The following is an 18,364-nucleotide window of genomic DNA, read 5'->3' as shown; positions in this document are numbered from 1 at the left end:
ACAACAACTAAACTAGAAAAAAAAACTCTAACACTTGAGTTCGAACAGTTCTAGTCTACTACAAGTGAAACCTATTGATTTTGGTATCATCAAAACTAGGATTAGGATATTTCATTAAGTTCCCAACAACTTCCTACATCTACGGCCAGTTGATCAGACTGACAACTTCACTGGGCATGTGCTTACGGGTGCACAGCAAACCTGGACAACTGAAGATCCTATCTTCAGTACCAACACACCTGGTTGGATTTCTCACTCTTAGTGCACATTGGGCACTAAGATCTCTTCGGAGACAGAGCACTGGTCTGAACTCCTAACAACTCAAACTCTCGATTCGGTCGATTGAAAAGAGGTTCAAAAACTTGTCAACTAGATTACAAAGAATAAGTTCTATTTAATCAGTTATACCTAGGCTTTGGATATACAATATTTGCCTAAGTTCTAAGAGAATGTATGTAATCAGCAGTGACTGTTTTTTGGCTTTGAGATTCTCTTCTTCGATTCAAACTTTGGAAGGGCATTGAATGCTGAGTAACGAAGTCGGCAGCGTCTCAGCTTATGTAGTTGAATTGGTGAAGATTGAAGTGATCCTCGAGCTCTATTTATAGGAGACGTCTTGAATAGATCCGTTGGTTGAAATGGTCTTTAAGAATTATTCTGTTAGAGAGTAATTTGAACTTGGGCTGAGGCTTCAATCTTCGAGGTTCTTTTGTTTGGTGAGAACGGCTACTACAGAGCAGGAGATAGGAAATCTCTGAAAGGTAATCACCAAAAAGGATTGGCCCCTACAAAGAAAGGATGATCCTGAGATCTTTGCATTTAATGCGGCTGTACTTCTGGAGTGCGTGGCTTCCTTTAAACTTTAGAGGTTCAGTCCGAGGAAGAATGTTAAACTGATACTCAACTTTAGTATCAGTCCGCTGAATCTACGTGGCTGTCATTAAATAATCAGTCGTAATTAATTCTTGGACTGGTTAGTCAAATATCAGTATTGCACTTTGTCTTAATCGTTACATCAGTCGGCAACTTTAGTCTTCAGTCTTCAATCCTCCGGCTTCAGTCTTCAGTCTTCAGAACAACAACTAAACTAGAAAAAAAACTCTAACACTTGAGTTCGAACAGTTCTAGTCTACTACAAGTGAAACCTATTGATTTTGGTATCATCAAAACTAGGATTAGGATATTTCATTAAGTTCCCAACAACTTCCTACATCCACGGCCAATTGATCAGACCGACAACTTCACTGGGCATGTGCTTACGGGTGTACAGCAAACCTGGACAACTGAAGATCCTATCTTCAATACCAACACACTTGGTTGGATTTCTCACTCTTAGCGCACACTGGGCACTAAGATCTCTTCGGAGACAGTGCACTGGTCTGAACTCCTAACAACTCAAACTCTCGATTCGGTCGATTGAAAAGAGGTTCGAAAATTCGTCAACTAGATTACAAAGAATAAGTTCTATTTAATCAGTTATACCTAGGCTTTGGATATACAATATTTGCCTAAGTTCTAAGAGAATGTATGTAATCAGCAGTGACTGATTTTTGGCTTTGAGATTCTCTTCTTCGATTAAAACTTTGGAAGGGCTTTGAATGCTGAGTAATGAATTCGGCAGCGTTTCAACTTATGTAGTTGAATCGGTGAAGATTTAAATGATCCTCAAGATCTATTAATAGGAGACGTCTTGAATAGATCCATTAGCTGAAATGGTCTTCAAGATTTCTTCCGTTAGAGAGTAATTTGAACTTGGGCCGAGGCTTCAATCTTCGACGTTCCTTTGTTTGGTGAGAACGGCTACTACAGAGTAGGACATAGGACATCTCTGAAAAGGTAATCACCAAAAAGGAATGGCCCCTGTAGAGAAAGGATGATCCTGAGATCTCTGCATTTAATGAGGCTGTACTTTTGGAGTGCGTGGCTTCCTTTAAACTTTAGAGGTTCAGTCCGAGGAAGAATGTTTAACCTATACTTAACTTTAATATCAGTCCGCTGAATCCACGTGGCTGGCATTAAATAATCAGTCGTAACTGATTCTTGGACTGGTTTGTCAAATATCAGTATTTGACTTTGCCTTAATCGTTATATCAGTCGGCAACTTCAGTCTTTAGTCCTCCGGCTTCAGTTTTCAGTCTTCAGAACAGCAACTAAATTAGAAAAAAAAAACTCTAACACTTGAGTTCGAACAGTTCTAGTCAATTACAAGTGAAACCTATTGATTTTGGTATAGTATCTTCAAAACTAGGATTAGGATATTTCATTAAGTTCCAACAATTTCTCTCTTTTTGATGATGCCAAAACCATACAGCAGTTCTAAGACAAGAAAAGACAAAGCAAGAACAGCAAGTTGCTAAACAGGGTGAATACTATTCCCCCTTGACAAGATAACCTATAAACTTGCATTCTCGAAGGAAAAACACAATAGTTCAAATGAACTGAACGAAGATGAAACTGAAGTAAATAATCAGAGCCTGGATAAAAAGGAATTGTCTTCAGGTTGAGATCAAAAGAAGTTCTTTTCATTTCATTAACGATAACTGATGAGAAATCAGTTAAAGTACAAGGTACAGAACAAAACATACAATGGAGTAAAAAACAAAAATACAAGTGTTTATGGGACTCCAGCAGTCTGCATGTGTGAACTTCTTTGATCTTCATCTTCGTTTTCTTATCGGCCTTTGTCTTCATGTTCCTGAACTTATATTTTCTGTTGACTTGAGGTCTTACTGGTTCGTCATCCTTGAACTTCTGGTGATCTTTTTGCTTTACCATCTTCAGTCTTTTGAGAAGATGCAGAGAACCAACTTTGAGAAGGTTTTTCTCTGACTTCTACTTTCCCCTTTTTGGCAACATCAAGAAGAGAGCTGATGATGGAAGCTATGATCAGAAGCTACCCAACTCCGAGTCTCAGAAGTTTGTGAAAATATTCGAGAGGAGTGTGAGTACAGAGATGCAGAAGAGAAAGACGCCAGTGGGAAAGGAGATGAGGAGGGAGACGGAGAAGAGAAGGAGGCTGGGAGATGGAGAAGGGAAGCGTGGATGCGGGGAATAGGAGTGTTTGTGAGGAGAGGAAGGGTGGGGAAAAGGTAGGTATGCACAGCTCTTTGGAGATATTCAAGTAATGTGGCTATGCATACGGACCTTAGAGGGAGGATAATGGCTTATAGATGGAGAGAGAGGGGACTAGGTTGGGATGGGCGTGAGAGGCAAAAATTGAATTAGTGACAGTCGTGAGGACTAACACTGTCGATTTACCGGCACGAGGTCTTGGATAAGAAGACCATGTGCGGCTGGGGATGCCGGCAGACAACGAGAGAGAGATCGTTGTTGTTGCATGCCATGGAGGTGAGCAAGATATGTGAAATAAGCTTGATAACCTCCTGAAGCTTAGAAGCTTCTTGGCGCCTGGCATTAGGATGGAAGACACTCTTGTCGCTGGATATAAGTGAGAATAGAAACAAGTTTGACGTCGGAGAACCGTTGAGATCCAGTGGAAGGGTCCTGTGAAGACCAAGTGTGTGAACGTCATTCTGCCACTCCATGACTTCGTTGTCATTGAACTCTCATTTGTAGGAACGAAATTTTTCTGCCACTTTTGAAAATAAAATATTCTCATAGAAGAATCTGTGGAAAGATGTTAGTTATTGAAGAAAACAATTTATGGCAACGAGGTATATATAGACTATATTTCCAAGAGAGAAGATGAAAAGTTGTTCTAAAAGTTGTGCCTAAAACGATTTTGAAGAAAATTTTCACGTCCGCCGTCACTGCAGAGGACGGAAGCTCCAAAAGGTAATAAAAATCATTGCAATTTATCAAATCAATGAGATTTTCAAGATTTTTATTTCAGAGGCAAAATAGTTGGAAAGAAGTTAAGTAAAGGATCAGGACAAGTCAAAACAATTTTTAAATTTTCTTAAAAGTACTTGTACTTCACGGATATTTCATTTTCCAACAATCAGTTAAAGTCTTTATTTTTAAAATATTGATCAGTTAGAGAAAGATTTTTGAAGACTATCAACAACTCATAACTGGATTAACTGATAAACACATGGTAAGTTGAAGATACTTACTAATCGACTGATCATTGTAGTCAGTTGATACCACTGTTTCTGGTTGACTTATAAGATTAAGTTCCCGCTCAGATGTAGACTCATCTTCTTTTATTGCCACATCATCAGTTGAGGAGCACCGGTTGACTAAGCAACAATCATCGTGACTGCAGTTGAGATCTTCAAGATCAGCATCATTCTTCAGGGTTGATGAGGCCGATCCTTCCACAAAGATCGTTGAACCTATCTTTAGGAAGAGCTTTGGTCAGCAAGTCTGCTCTCTGAACTGCGGTCGGAATCCATTCAACAGAGACATTCTTCTTTTCCACATGATCACGAATGAAGTGATGTCGGATTATGATATGCTTAACTCTGGTGTGATGAACTGGATTCTGTGAGATTGCAATAGCACTGGAGCTGTCGCAATAGATTGGGACTTTATTTTCTTCGATCCCATAGTCCTTCAGTTGTTGGACTAGCCATAGGAGTTGTGAACAGCAACTTTCTGCAGAAACGTATTCAACTTCAGTTGTAGAAGTGGCGACTGAAGTCTGCTTCTTTGAAAACCAAGAGATAAGCTTGTTGCCTAGAAATTGACAAGTTCCCGAAATTGATTTGTGATCAATTTTGCATCTTGTAAAATCTGAGTCTGAGTATCCGGTGAGCTTGAAGTCGTCGTCAGCTGGATACCACAATCCTAAGTTGGGCGTGCCCTTGAGATATCTTAAATCCGCTTTGCTGCATCCATGTGAGCTTCCTTTGGATCTGACTGATATCTTGCACAAACCCCGACTGCATACGCGATATCTGGTCTGCTAGCAGTCAAGTAGAGTAATGATCCAATGATTTCTCTGTATTTCGTTGAAGATACAGATTTTTTTTCCGATCCTGGATCCACCTTCTAGTTTGTGTTCATTGGAATCTTGACTGATTTCATGTGCTGAATACCGAACTTGGTGATCAGTACTTTGGCGTACTTTGACTGATTTATCAGTATTCCTTCATTGGTCTGCTTGATTTGTAATCCTAGAAAGAAATTCATTTCTCCCATCATTGACATCTGGAATTTATTCGTCATAATGTCAGCAAACTTCTTGCACATTCGTTCAGATTTGGATCCGAAGATTATGACATCGACATAAATTTGAACAAGTAGGAGATCTTCTCATTCTTTTAGAGTGAACAGGGTTCTGTCAACTGATCCTTTCTTGAATTCTTGTTCAACTAGATACTCAGAGAGAGTATCATACTATGTTCTTGGAGCTTGCTTCAATCCATAGAACGCTTTCTTCAGCTTGTACACCTTTTCTGGTCCAGCAACCTCAAAACCCGAAGGTTGTTCCACATAGACTTCATCGGTTAGCACTCCGTTGAGAAATGCGCACTTCACATCCATTTGGTGTACTTTGAATCCTTCGTGAGCGGCAAAGGCTAAGAAAAGCCTGACTGCTTCCAGTCTTGCAACAGGTGCAAAGGTTTCATCGTAGTCGATTCCTTCTTCTTGACTGTACCCTTTGGCCACTAGCCTTGCTTTGTTTCTCACCACGTGACCTTCTTTGTCTTTCTTATTTTTGAAAATCCATTTCAATTCAATCACTTTTGCATCATTTGGGCGATCCACTAGTTCCCAAACTAAATTCCGATTGAATTCATTGAGTTCTTCTTGCATTGTGATGACCCATTGAGTGGACTTCAGAGCTTCTTCAATGTCCTTGGGCTCTGTAGATGATAAGAAACAGTTGAAATTCTTATCTTCATTGATGCAGTTTTAGTTTATGTCGTAGACGAGGTTGCACATTGATCTTCAAGTCTTCACACCGTCTGATGGTTCTCCGATAATGTTATCCTTTGAGTGGAGTTCAAACTATCTTCGATACTTCTTGATTTCTTCTGGTGAGGGTGGAGGTTCTTCAGTTAGGATGGTTCTGACTCCTTCATATGTTTCTCGAACAGGGGAGTGTTGAACGGGTGTTGCAGCAGCAGGTTCAACTTGTTCTTCAGCTATTGGAGTTCCCCCTTGACTGATGCTATCTGTAGTAACTCCAGTCGGACCTTCAGACCTTTGACTGATCTTCTAATACTGAAGCTTTTCAGTATCCCCTTCTTTTCCTGGTCCCCACACCAATACTGTAGTAGGTTCGGTGCTTTTCATTTCAGTCCTGGAACCTTCAATGTTCTCAGCATTTCTTTCAGTTTCCTGTATCTTGAAATCATCAGTAGACTCGTCAAAAATAACATGTGGTGTTTCTTCCACACAAAGAGTTTGAGAGTTAAACACTCAATAGGCTTTGCTGGATTGTTCAGTTTCAGAGTATCCAAGAAAAATTCCTGGATCAGCCTTACTATCAAATGTGTTTAACTTTCTTTTATCATTGTTATGAATGAAGCACCGAGAATCGAAAGCATGAAAGTATGAAATTGTTGGCTTCCTGTTCTTCCGTAGTTCGTATGGAGTTTTTCCATGTCTTTGAATGAGGAAGGAGCGATTTTGTGTATAGCAAGCGTTGTTGACTGCTTCAGCCAAAAACTTCGGTGGGAGTTTTGATTCGGCTAGCATTGTTCTTGCTGCTTCCTTCAAACACCTGTTTCTTCTTTCTGCTACTCCATTTTGCTGCGGAGTTCTTACTGTAGAGGTTTGATGACTGATTCCTCGTTCTTCGCAGTAACCACGAATGACTGCATTGAGGAATTCAGTCCCTCTATCTGATCTGATGCTGATGATGTTGACTTTCTTTTCAACGCTTAGTCTTCTCAGCAGCTTTGGCAATTCCAACAGTGTCTACCTTTTGCTGTAGAGAAATATAACCCAAGTATATAGAGAATAGTCATCCACGACAACTAAGGTATACTTCCTACCGTTGTAACTTCTGGGAGAGATTGGACCAAACAGATAGATCCATGTGAAGTAGTTGGAGAATTCTTTCAGAGAAGTGTCTTGTTTTTTACTTGAATGACGTCCTAGTTTGCTTTCCTCTTTGACATGCTTCACATTCTTGCTTCTTCTGGAACACAATAGAAGGTAAACCTTTGACACGCACCCGTCGTGCGGTGTGATCAAAATACCTATGTATGCTCCAGACGGATAGTACACGCTCCTATTGCTCACAACTAAAGAACAGTCTTAGCAGCAAGTATAGGGTCGATCCTACGGAAAGTGAGGAACTACTTTACTCTTCTGGTACACAAATTGAGTTGTCACGGTCTCAACCAGTATAACCTGCACAAATAAACTAAATGAAGATCAAATATAAAAGCGGGCAAGGCTTTCGGTTAGGTCATAACTGTTGTGGATATTTGCATTGGTCATAGGCATACTGAAGATCTGTCCATGATCCATATAACCTCAAGGCGTGGCCCAAAAACATTAGGGTGTTTCAAGAGATCATACTTCACACTTAGGATGGTTGAGTCTATTGTAATCTCTTAGTCCGAAGATCACGATTTTTCCCCAGTCACAAGTCTGTGCTTCACTTCTCCGTAGATAGTAGCCATACCCGTTATCCACCAAGTATGGCCCTCATCAACCATCTCTCCCAAGGTCCCCGGAACTACACCCTTAATACATATGACTCTCGGGATTGTAATTTCTGGTACCAAACCAACCGGTCATAGTCATACGTACGATGCAATAAGCGCCTTCCTTGTTTGATAACCATGGCTTTATGCCTCGTCACAGTTGATGGGTAGTCACTAAAGAAGCCCAAGATCGAGGGAGGACGGTGTATCCCATCAATCCTTTCCTCGCCGGATGGATCTACAACACCTTGGAATGGTATTGCTCAGCTACTCGGTCAAACACCTTACTGGTTGTCACACCCAGGGCATCTGACCTTTGCTTGATATGGACAGGATAGTACCGAGCGGAGTTCTTCCGTTAGGTCCTTACTGGCCAGGGTTCTGCCCAGATCCCGGAACTACTAGACTCAACTGAGAGCACAAATGCCTTACAATAGTTTTACATATCGACAATAATTATTTCCACCCCGTAAGTTTGGTAGTAGTCAAACCCTAGCCGGCAGACCATCTCTGGCAGAATATTTCCTTCCATAATTAGTTTGATCATTGATTTGATTTTCTTGATAATGGATCTCCAGCGGATTTGGGGTTGATTCCACATTATTCCAGATCCTTCCATTGCTAGAATTCGCCAGAATCTTTCGGGCAATCTCCTCCACACGTCTTTCCATATATAGCTCCAGCTGCTGACTGCTATTGACGGGCATGGTCATACTAGCTTCTTTATTCGGTTGGCCTCATACCAGGTGGTACACTTTGAAGGTTTTCGCACCTCGATTGGTTCTGAGGGGTACTTCGCCAAGCTCTCTTCCTGGTTCATATATAGCCCATTTGTGCTGACTGCGACTGTTGTGATGGCCTTCCCAACTGCTTCCTTCGGTTAGCCTCACACCAGGTGGTACACTTCGGAGATTCCCGAGCCTCGAATGGTTCTTAGAGGTACTTCACCGAGCTCTCTTCCTGGTAAGTTTGACTTTTGGAAGCTTGGATAGTTTTGTTCCAGTAATGCCCATTCTGACCACATTTCGTGTATATGCCCTTTTCTAAGCTTCCTCCTCCTGAATACCTGTTTTCTCCCCTAGACGACTTAAAAAGACACAAAGAAGAGAAAAAACGAGGGCCAAATGGCCCAAAAGTCGAAGATGCATCAACATTTTACCAGTTGATGCTTAGCAAGTTTGTTGATCATTTTGAAGTTGAGGTGGTTGAGTCTTCTGTGCCATAGCCAGTTGAGCTCTGAGCTGCTTTTGCTGATGAGACAAGTTTCAAGTGGGCTATATTCCCATGATACGACGTAGAGACTTCCTTGCCTGATTCCTCTCAGCACCACCATTTTTTGGCTGTTTCTCATAGTGAATTCATCTTTCTTGATCTTCACTGTGAATCCGCTGTCACAAAATTGACTCACATACAACAAATTATGTTTTAGTCCAGAAACATAGCTAACATTATTGATACTGACGTTACCCATGTCGAGTACACCATAGTCTTTTGTTTCGCCAATTGGGTTATCTCCGAATGCAACTTTTGATCCAGCTTTCTCAACATATTGAGTTAGATATTCTTTGTAGCCCGTCATGTGCTTCGAGCAGCCGTTATCCAGGTACCATGTTCTGATCGAAGCTTTAACTTCTTCCTTCTTTTTTTGTTTCCTATTTTTGCCCTGCAAGGAAGAGTTAATTTAGGTACCCAATCAATGGTTGGGTCCTTCATTGTCAGTTCGTGTTCCTTTTGGAACCCATATCTACTTCAGAATTGGTCTAGGTGCTGATCTTTTGCGTTTGGCTGGTTGTCTAACTGAAGTGGCTGGTGCTTCAGTTGGCACATGTGCTTTCTTCTGTTGAGCTTTCTTCTTAGGAGCCTCGCTTTTATAGGAGCTTTGTCTGGTGAAGTATTGAGGTCTGCTTTGCTCCATTGAGTATCTCCTTTGAGACACAGGAGTTGTCCTTGACTGATGGAGTCTTAACTGATGTTGTGGAGCATGATATTGATGGTGTCCAATTGCATACTATTGTGAATGAACTCGAGTTCGTCTGGACTTCTCACTATTTTGTCTCCATGGTTGTTGCTCTCTTCGGAACTGAACTAGTTTCAGTTTCTGATTGTTCCTATTGTTCTTCCCCCTGGATTGGTGAGGAAGACTTAGTTTCTTTGCTCCGTTGGCATGTTGTCATTTCAGTCCCGATGTTCCTTCCCCATATTTTGACTGAAATCTGCTCTCCAGTCTTCTTAGTAGGGTGAACTGGTTGGGGGCCTCATTGGCTCGTCTGTAGCTTTGAGGAGGAGGAATATTTCTTCTTGCCATCAGTTTTCCCTTCTGAATTTCCTGTTGGATTTGTATACTGAAAGCAAGAACGTTTTATGCTTGTATACAATGTTTCCTAAGTTCACTATCTAATCTCCTATCTGATTGTGTTCATGATTGCATATGTATGTTCTTTATCTCTATATAAGTAGATTATATGGTGTGTTGTAGATCACAGAAGACCATATAATTGGAATAACCTTAAGAGATATAATATGATCACAGCCGAAATAACTCTAGGACAAGTTATTGGTTTAGGCTGCAGTATAGATGGAAGTAGTTTGTCTTGGCTACTTGTCTATACTGGTACGTCATTACGTATTGATAGGACCACAGTTTGAGATGTATTCTTCTATCTGACTTAAGTGAAGAATCAAGATCTCGGTGACTTATAAATCTTAATACTAATAAGTATTCAGATATATATATTAATTCGTATATCACTTTGACTTACTATGGGTGAAAGTTATATACTAACTCGAGTACTCTGTATCTTGGGTGATAGCGGTTAATATATGATATTTGATTATCTGTATTAGTACCCGTATCCGGTATAGGATAATGACATCCCCTTAAGGAGCTCAATAAGGTTTATTATGCTAAACCCTGCAGGTTGATTAAGTTCAGGCGTAATAATAAAGTTTGAGTGGTACTGCTTAAGGAATTATTAAGAGATTAATTAATTTAAGCTGTCAGAGCTCTAATTAATTAATGGATGTCGGATATTTTAAATACGGAGATTTAATAAGTCTAAATACAAGCCCCGACTCATCACCGGCAATAAAGGGGTAAGTCAGTATCGGTTCTCTAGTGGAATGAACTGATATTTATAAATTAATTATGGTCTGGGCTGACCATGGATAAAATTAATTTATTTGAGGCCCATCTTTATTCCTTGTATCTGGTCCCTGGGCTGGCCCAATGTCTCCTAGCCCAAGAAGACAGAATTTTCGGCCCTCACTAAGAAAGTGGCGCCTCCTCCCTCTTTTCTGTATTATTAAATACAGCTGTCAGCTCTCAGGAAAACCATCTTATCAAAATTAGGGTTTTTGAGAGCAGAGGGAGGCGCAGGAAACGTGTGTGGCCATTCTGTCTTGGGAATTTCCATAGCTCGTTGTCCATCCAACGTTGGGAATTGAGCGGGATACAGTCGAGAAGATCAGAGCTGGAGTCAGATTCTCGCAGGAAACCAAGTTCTGGCAGTCTCCGTAAAACGGCCATAACTTCCTCCACAGAACTCCGATTCAGACGAATCAGGCGGCCACGGAAAGCTCTCTCGAAGACGACGAAGTCGTATTTCTGCACAAAATACGATTGGAGGTCGTTTGAGGGGTCAAACGGAGCGTTGAAGTTGGCTGACCTGTTCAGCGACAGATTGACGAATTCTTAGGAATTCTTCAGGTATTTCTGAACTCCAACGTGCAACTGTTAAATTCATAGGAGCATGTTAGGATTAATCGTTGTATGATAAATTAATAATAATCCAAGAAACGATCATCGGGCAAAGCGGAACGTTAATTCAGTTTAATATTCCTTCATTTCCTCCATATCGTGATCCATAGACTCTTCCGAAGTGTTGTCCTCAGATGTATCAGTTACTTCCTGGATCCTGACATTCTTTCCTTTATCGGCAGGAACCACCTTTCCTCCGATACTTTCCACAGTCTTTGATTTCATGAGATGCTCTATCACATTCTTATGTAGAAATTCTAAGCTTTTCTTTCAGTCGACTGTTCTCCATGATCAGTCCATCAAGATAGGTTTCATCTAGAAAGTAGATGACTGTTTGATTCTTGATTCACTCTTCATTGATCTCCTTTGCCATTTTCTGATTCTGCATCAGGAGATCTTTGAATATTTTCCTTAATTGACAGTGATCAGTGATGAGCTGATCATATTCTTCAGTCTCGTTGACTGAGCTATCTCCAAATTCTGAGTAGTCTCCTGTAAACAACAAGGAGTTATCAGTATAAAAAGTTTTTGAGTAAGAGTTTAACTCTGGCCCATTCATTTCGTTGTCGTAGCTATTGTCGGCCACGCTTTCGGTGTCGTTGGCCATGAGGGCTTGACTCTCATCATCTGAGCTGGTGGTGTTAAAGGCAAATGATTCTGATGCATATTCGAAAGATCCTGCATCGTCAGCAACCATCGCTTCTTTTTCGCATATTTGTGATCCCTTCTAGCCTTCATCTCTTTGCGCTCAGTTTGTGACAGTTCTGGGCATTCTGATTTGTAGTGCCCTTTCTTCTTGCATCCATAGCATTCCACATCTTTTAGATCAGTAGCGGATGACTTCATTTCTTCGCTTCTATCAGTGGAATATTTGGACTTGTTTTCTCTATCTTTCCCTTTGTAGTGTTGTTTGTGGAACTTCCTGTACTTGCGGAATTTGGATTCCATCTTGTTGAATCTTTCAGTCAATAGAGCATATTGACTGAAGAAGTCTTCTGGTCTGAGTTTCGTTGGTTCCTTTGACTGCTTCTTGCTTTCTTTTGCTGAAACTTTCAGCGCCTCTCCTTTTGAAGCTGATGGAGCATCTTCGTCTGATGCTCCAGCCTTTTTTATTTCAAGATTTCTCTAGATGTCGAACTCATTTGCCCCTAGATCCGAGAAAATCTTGTTCATCGTGAGCTGGTTGAATCCTGGCTTGTTCTGATGAGCAACTGCATAGATCTGCCAATCTCCTCGCGGAAGTGCTCGTAGAATCTTCAGATTGATCTCTCGTTGAGTGTATTTGTCCTTCGAGATGGATTGAACTTCGTTCAAGATCTTATTGAATCTCAGTTCCATCTCGTCGATTGATTCGTTTTTTAGCATGAGGAAGGAGGTGAATTTTTGACAAGCTATTGACAACTTGTTCTCCTTTATCTCATCTGATCTGATGCACATTCCTTCTAGAATGTCCCACATCTCCTTTGCAGTCCTGTATTTGATGATCTTGGTGACGTGCTTGTCTGGGACTGTGCCGGAGATGATGCTTTTGGCGAGGTTGTCGAGCTCATCTTGCTTCCTTTCTTCTGTGGTGAAGTCAGCCTTTGATTTGATCTGGACTTCATCAAAAGGATCTCTGGTTAGGTCCAGAGGAACCCTTTTGATCACCGCCGTGATGATGATGGGTCCTTTGGTAATGACCTCCCACATTCGGCAATGTTGAGCGGTGAGGAAGCTCTCAAGTCGAAACTTCCATATGTCGTATTTTTCAATACTAAACACAGGTAGTGAGGATACTCTGCTGTGGTTAGGGTTGTAACCGAATCGAATACTGACGAATATCTCAATATTCGATTCGTATTCGTGAAATAATTCGTATATTCGATTCGGTATTCGTTTAGGTTTCGAATACAAAATGCGATTCGATATTCGATTCGAATTGATTTTGAAATTATTCGCTTCGATTCGTGTATTCGATTCGTTTTTTAAAATTACTCTAAATTAAAAAATTCGAATATTCGATTCGAATATTCGATTCGTTTTCCCTTCTATTCGATTCGATTCGAACTATTCGATTCGAAATTGCCGGGAAATGCTTGATAGCCACTATAACTTGATTTAATCCATTAAAGACCTTACTTCCTTCCTTCCCCAAAACCAAACTCCACAGACAACAGACGCGAATTAATTAGTTCGATGACAAAAGAATCCAAGAATCCAAGAATTAAAAGTAAAAGTATACTACAGCATACATCACATTCATCAATGCAGCTATTAGATTTCATAAAACACTAGATTTCTTAAACAGAAATCACATTCAGCAATATGTAATATCTGCGTTCTTGCAATAACTCAAAAAATAAAGTAGCGGCGCAGCAGAGGAGAGGGAAGGGGAGATTTCTCAGACGACAGTTGGAGGAGAGGCGACGCCGTGGCGGGGTGCTGGCGACTGGAGACGAGCGACGTTAGTTGCTGGCGAGTGGCGACGGGCAGCCCGCAGCGGAGAAGACGGACCGATGCAGCCTGCAGGCGCACCGTTCGATGAGTAACAGACGCAGAAGTTGGAGGAGTTAAATTAAATTGGACAACTACCTGAGGATCCAACGACGTCAGTAGGGTGTGGTCGGCGGCGGCAGAGAAGGCTGGCTGGAGCTGGCAGCGTGTGAGCCGTGAGGGCGGCGATAGTGGTCTGGTGTGTGGGGGGCGGGGCGGCGGAAACAAATAGAAATTAGGTTAATGAAATGAGAGAGAAAAAGCAATGTAAAGGGAAAATGCGTGTGTTTCAAATAATAGGGGATACAGGCGTGGGATAGGTGTGTGTTTCAAATTTAGGGAATAGGCGTGTATCTCAAATTTTCAATTTTTTTAATATCTAATTTAATATTTTAAAATTAGATATATATTCAATATATATATATATATATATAATATTTATCTATTTATTTATTAATCGAATCGAATACATACGAATATCGAATCGAATATCAAAATTTCATATTCGATTCGTTTATTAATCGAATCGAATCGAATATTTATAATCGAATACGAATCGAATAATTTCGAATACGAATATCAAAATTTCGAATCGAATATCGAATCGAGCAAAAATATTCGATTCGTTTACAACCCTAGCTGTGGTTAGTTTCCATAGAAGAAGAAAACAGAAAACAACAGAAAGGAAAAGCAGTATGAAAAAGGAAAGATTTTGAGACCTTTAAAAAATAGGACCTAGTTCAGTAGAACTTGGTCAAAGAAAAATTGTTCTTGCGACCAACCTGCTCTGATACCAATTGTTAGGTCCGGAGGGTCTCAAATAGGTGTTTGTTGGGAACCTTGTGGAATATCCTAACCCTTGTTTTAATGATACCAAAATTCATAGGACGTAATTGTAATAGACTAGAATTGTTTTGAACTCAAGTGTTAGAGTTCGTTTCTAGTTTAGCTTGCGGTGTCGAAGACTGAAAAACGAAGGACTGAAGACTGAAGACTGCAGATACCAACTGAAGTATCAGTTGAAGAATCAGTTGAAGACTGATTACTTAATGCGCGCAATGGACTGATACTAAAGTCAAGTATCAGTTGAACATTCCTCCTAGGACTGATCTTCCAACGTTCAGAGGAAGCCACGTACTCACAAAGTACAGCCGCATTAAATGCAGAGATCTCAGGATATCCTTATCTCTGCAGAGGTCATTCCTATCTGGTGGTTACTTTTCGGAGACGTCACATCTCCTGTCCATCAAGAGAGTCGTTTCCACCCAGACAAGGAACCTCGAAGATTGAAGCCTCAGCCCAAATTCGAATTGCTCTCCAACGGAAGAAATCTTGATGACGTTCTACGCCAACGGATCTATTCAAGAGCTCTCCTACAAATAGCGCTCGAGGATCACTTCAACCTTCACCGATTCAACGACATAAGCTGAAGCTCTACCGAAATTGCTACTCAGCCTAAAGCTTAACCTCCCCAAAGCTTGAATCGAAGAAGAGAATTCCAAAGCCAAAATCAGTCACTGGTGATTACACATATTCTCTTAGACCTTAGGCAAACCTCTGTTTACCCAGAAGCCAAAGGTCAAAAAAAGTGTTTGAGTGATTCGGAGTTCAGAAAGGTACTCTGACTCTGAGTGAGAAGTCTTAGCACGGGTTGTGCTGAGCAGAGAAATCCGACGCGAGTGAAGCGTGGGTACTGAAGAAGGGTTTTCTTCAGTGGTACGGTTGTGTGCACCCGGCAAGCACACGGTTTGGTTTGCAGTGCACCTGTTAAGCACTTGCGGAGTGGATTGTTGGTCTGATCAACCAACCGTGGATGTAGGAAAGGGTTTTTCCGAACCACGTAAAAGTCTCTGTGTTGTTTACAGCTTTCAGTTTTACATTTTTACTTGTGTTATTTCATTTGATAAACTGAACACTGATTAACTGCAAAGAGAAACCTAAAAACCAACAATGTGCTCCACCGAGGCTATTGCGAAACTAAGTTTAATTTCCGCTGCGTATGATATCAGTCTGACTGATCTATCTTCTGATAGTCAGGAAGAGTGTTATCATCTCTGTCTTAGCAAACACGACAGAAGCCCTTACGTGCATCAGTTAAGTTCCAGCAACTTAACTGATAACTCCTTACTGAAGAGCTTTCAGTATCAGTCGTCAACCCTGTTTGGTCAAAACTGATTTCAGTAAAACAAGAGTCTTTGTTTGCTTGTAAAGTTTCGTTTTGATCTCTGACTGAGATCCCTCTGATTGAGGAGTTTGAAAAATAGCCCATAGGTGTATTCCCCCCCCCCCCCCATACACCTATTCGAGACCCTCTGGACCTAACAGTGTTTGGGGGGGGAATACACCTATAGGCTATTTTTGAAAGTGAAACTTGAAATACAAACTGACTCAACCTTTTTAGTTAAAAGAGTTTTATCAAAACAAGGTTGACGATTGATACTGAATACTCTTCAGTAAGGAGTTATCAGTTAAGTCAAAGACTATAACTGATACACATAAGGCTTCAGTCAAGTTCGTTAAATAGAGAGATGTTATGAATCTTACTGACTATCTGAAGATAGATCAGTTAGACTAATAACACACGCAGCAAAAAACTTTTGTTTCAAAATAGCCTGTGAGATTAATCATGTTGCAATTAATCAGTTTTCAGTTTAAGAAAGTTAGAACACAAGTAAGAAGTTAAATACTGAAAGCTGTAAACAAAGCAGAGATTTTTACCTGGTTCGAAAAATACTTCCTATATCCACGGCCAGTTGAGCAGACCGACAACTTCACTGGGCCAATTAAACCCTTGATCTGTTTAAAATAGACGGCCAGATTATGTTAGACATTTAATATAGGTCTTCAACACAGATTGGGATTAGAGGATAATAAAGTAATTACCATTATTCAATAACTATCCTATCCTCAAATCAAGGGATCACGTTCATCATTATATCATTCCATATCAAACCACCCGCAATTAATAATTATATATATTGTGCAACTTTAGTTATATTAAAATTCATATTCTAATATCAATGGTTGTTTGATTTACTCACTAATATTAATAACAAAGACGAATCGTTAAAGTTGTCTTTTGGTTAATATGTGATTAATATGGTTTGAATTTATGTTCATGAATCAATTTGAATTTATTCATGTAGGGACTGTGTTTCGAATTCATGCAACAGATATAGGGTGAGACTACAACAAATAATTCATACATAAACCAAAAAAAAATCATGCAATCAAGCACAATGTTCACGAATATTGTATGAATTTTTTCATTTATTTAATGAACTATACAATACACAAAAAATATAATCCCAACCATTAATTACAAATAATTCATACTTAAACCAAAAAATATTCATACAATTAGGTATTCATCACCGAGCTCGTAGCGCTTTCCAACTCCACGGCCGCGCTCTCCATTCTAGCGGCTGCGCTTCCCAACCAAACCCCGCGATCACGCCATACTCCTAGCGGCCGCGCCTGCGTTCTTTCGCCAGCGCCCGCGCCCTCGCCTCTCCATGATCGCGCATGAAACCCAGGCACTCATCACCGAGCTCGCGGCGCTTTCCAACTCCACAGACGCGCCCTCCATTCCAGCGGCCACGCTTCCCAACCAAGCCCCGCGATCGCGCCATTCTCCCAGCGGCCACGCTCTTTCGCCAGCAACCGCGCCCTCGCCTCTCCGTGCTCGCGCACAAAACTCAGCGGCCACTTACAATGAAAAATTCATCCACTTACAATGAAGAATTCATCCACAAGCGTCACTTTAATTTATATATTAATCTACAATTACTTGGCAGGTGGGAATCATTTAGTACTGAAATGGCGTCACTTATTTGAATAAAATGAGAAGTAATCATTTCATATCTTTAATTCCATAAATAATTGGGAGAGAGAATCGGAACAGTTTAGATAAATATTTAGAAGGTCAACAGACTATGTCAATAATACCCTCACGTCAAAAATCAGTATGAATAATTTCTTTTCCTTAATGAACTATTAAACCCACAAAAAATGGGTTGACAGCCGGTGATTAGATTTGATCGATGGTCATAATATAGTTTTATATTATAGACTAAGGGCAGTTTATTGAATAGCGCTACCCTATATATATATAGGGGGTAGGCTAAAATAACAACACCTCTTAGAATATAAAATAGGACCCCTTATTTTTAGTGAGATCTTAGACATGATCTCGTGCGTTTATTTTATCAATCATATGGCTAATATTGTATCTAGAGGGCGAATTTTTTTCTCAGGGTTCGAATCTTGGAGGAAGCAAAATATTTTAAATTTCGTTATTCATCAGTAAATACTGTATTATTCATCAGTATATACTTCCTTGTTCATCAGTATATATGTCTTATTCATTACCAATTTTTTAAATGAATATATATGTCTTAGAGAGAAGATTCAATACATAATGGAGAATGAATATAAAATAAGCGAATAAATCAATAAATTTTTCGAATAAATCAAGATTTCGTATGAATAAACATTTTCGTTTGAGTTCAAATATTAAAGGGGCGTTTTTTTAACATATTAAAATATGTCCATTATCTAAATT

At 40.2% G+C, this 18,364-nt stretch overlaps 1 long non-coding RNA gene across 1 annotated transcript; it reads right to left on the bottom strand.

Annotated features, from left to right (window-relative positions):
• Positions 1–13,527: 13,527 nt before the first annotated feature.
• LOC130996792 (uncharacterized) lies at positions 13,528–14,432 on the bottom strand. The gene is made up of 2 exons (XR_009092802.1): positions 13,900–14,432; positions 13,528–13,830 (listed from the first exon to the last, which is right to left on the bottom strand). It is a non-coding gene; the product is annotated as an uncharacterized LOC130996792 (long non-coding RNA).
• Positions 14,433–18,364: the final 3,932 nt, after the last annotated feature.

This window comes from Salvia miltiorrhiza, chromosome 8 (genome assembly GCF_028751815.1).
Source record: "Salvia miltiorrhiza cultivar Shanhuang (shh) chromosome 8, IMPLAD_Smil_shh, whole genome shotgun sequence".
Lineage (NCBI taxonomy): Eukaryota > Viridiplantae > Streptophyta > Magnoliopsida > Lamiales > Lamiaceae > Salvia > Salvia miltiorrhiza.
The sequence above is the reverse complement of the archived record's forward strand: the minus strand, read 5'-3'. Positions and strand labels throughout refer to the sequence as shown.